General features: G+C 41.4%; 1 non-coding gene across 1 annotated transcript; it reads left to right on the forward strand.

Annotated features, from left to right (window-relative positions):
* Positions 1-2375: 2375 nt before the first annotated feature.
* Positions 2376-2481, forward strand: LOC125590860. The gene has a single exon (XR_007326862.1). It is a non-coding gene; the product is annotated as a small nucleolar RNA R71 (small nucleolar RNA).

Genomic DNA, 2481 nt, shown 5'->3' on the forward strand with positions numbered 1-2481 from the left:
CTTGTGGACAAGTAAAGAACAAGTTTGGGAGAGTTGATATCTTGCATATTTCTATTGTTTTATCCATTCATCCATGTGCATTTTGATCATATAGATTAGGATTTAATCTTCTTTGGTGTTCAATTGAAGTTTTAGATTCATCCTCTAGATGTATCCTATGCATGCACAAAGATGGTGAGATTCCTTTAATGTCATCAAGTGAGTATCCTAGTGCTTTTCTATACTTTTTAAGTTCATCTAAAAGCATAGACAATTCATTCTCAGTCAGCTCACTACTCACAATGACAGGATATGTCTCATTAGGTCCAAGGAAAGCGTACCTTACACCATGGGGAAGAGGTTTAAGCTCCACTTTTGGTGCCTTGAGCTCACTCCAATCAGCTTGATGGAGGTTCTCTTGAATGTCTGCTGAGGCAGCATGTTGAGTCATTTGTGGCAACTCCATGAACTCATCTTCTCCATCCTCCTCAAGGTGAACATCTAGCCTTCTTACTAGCTCATCACTCTCTTTGTTTTCAATCAATTGGGTCTCTCTTTCAATGGTCAGGGCCTGTTGAAGAGAGTCCTCAATCGCTAACTCTTCAAGGAAATCATCAGCCAAGGCATCCATCTCATCAATGTAGAATATTTCTCCTTGAGTTGTGGGCTTCTTCATCATCTCCTTGATATCAAAATGGAGAATGTGATCTTTTCCAAGGTGGAGATCAATTGTGCCATCTCTCACATTCACCATTGCTCCAGCAGTCGCCAAGAAAGGTCTCCCAAAGATCAAAGGATCTCTAGGCTCTTCATCCATCTCAAGCACTACAAAGTCAGTAGGCACTTCACAATTTCCTATCTTTACAGGAAGATCTTCTAGAATGCCAATGGGGAGCTTGACAGATCGATCAGCTAGCACCAAAGAGATCTTGCACTTTTTATATTGTGTAAACCCAAGCTTCTTGGCAATGGATAGTGGCATGAGGCTGACACTTGCTCCCAAGTCACATAGACATTTCTCAAATGTCAAAGGTCCAATGGCGCATGGCAGGGTGAAACTACCAGGGTCTTCTAGCTTCCTTGGGACAGTCATTCTCTGAATAATGGCACTGCACTCGTGAGTAAGAATCACCATCCCTTCCATCTCTTTCTTCTTTTGTTCTACAGCATCTTTCAAGAACTTGCTGTATTGTGGAACCAGCATAAATGCATCAATTATGGGCATGGTGAGCTGAACTTCACTCATTTGCTTGTCAAACAAGGCTTTGTATTTCTCTAGGAGTTGCTTTTTGAATCTTCCAGGAAAGGGAAGTTTTGGCTCATAGGGAGGAGGAGTGAACAATTTCTCCTTTGTTGATGTAACCTCCTCATTTTTGTTCTCAAATTTCTCCTCTCCAATCTTTCTCTTGCTCTTAGCTTCAACTATCTTCTCCAATATTTCCTCATTAGTTTTCTCATCCACAATCACCACATCATCATCTACATTGATGACCACCTCCCCACCTTGTTTCTCATTATCCTTAATGAGAACTTTAGGAGGCAACTCTCTTCCACTCCTTAGGGTGATTGCCTTCATTGTCTCCTTTGGGTTTTGTTCAGGCTTTCCAGGTAGTGTACCTTGTTGGCGACTTGAGCTGGCTGTCATAGAGACAAACTGGTTCTCCAAGTTTTTGAACTTGTTGTTTAGATCATGGTAATTCCCATCAATCTTGTTGTGTAGATTTTTCAGCTCATACCCTAATTGTTTCTCACTTCTTGCTTGTCCCTCCAATAATTTTTTTAGCATCGCTTCAGTACTACTCTCTTGTGGAGGTTGTGTTGATGATCCAGCTTGTTCTTGTGCAGGTTGATTTGGTTTTGGTGAGAATCCAGGAGGGAAGTTCTGTTTTGGTTGGTAACCACCTTGGTTGTTGTTGTAGAAAGGCTTAGGCTGATTGTTGTAGAATGGTTTTGGCTGGTAGTTGTTGAATGGCTTCTGTTGGTTGTTGTAGAAGGGTTTCTGTTGGTAGTTGTTCTGGTTTTGATAGTCATGTTCCTTCTTGTACCATGTACCCTGAGCATTGACATAGTACATATCTTCTTGGCATTCTACTCCATCAGCTTCAGAAACCATATGTAACTCCTCCTTCTTGTTCTTTTCTGATAGTAGCATGTCAATCTTTTCTTGTATTGCTTTCAGTTCTCTTTTTGTGGTCATATCTTCTCCTCCCCCACTTCTGTCTCTTCTGTCATATTCATCATTGTAGACAGAATCACTCTGTGCCATGTTCTCCAAGAGTTCTAATGCATCTTCGACAGTCCTCCCCAAGTAGTTTCCATTGCTTGCAGTGTCAAGCTGGCTTTTGAATTTAGGCAAGACTCCTCTGTAGAAAGTGCTTAGCAAGCTCTCATTGTTGAAGCCATGGTGGGGACATTGAGACAAGTAGGTTCTGAATCTCTCCCATGCCTCTGAAAATCCTTCAAGTCCTTTTGTTGAAAACCAGAGATCTGATTTCTAAGGTT

This window comes from Brassica napus, chromosome C7, assembly GCF_020379485.1.
Source record: "Brassica napus cultivar Da-Ae chromosome C7, Da-Ae, whole genome shotgun sequence".
Classification (NCBI taxonomy): Eukaryota; Viridiplantae; Streptophyta; class Magnoliopsida; order Brassicales; family Brassicaceae; genus Brassica; species Brassica napus.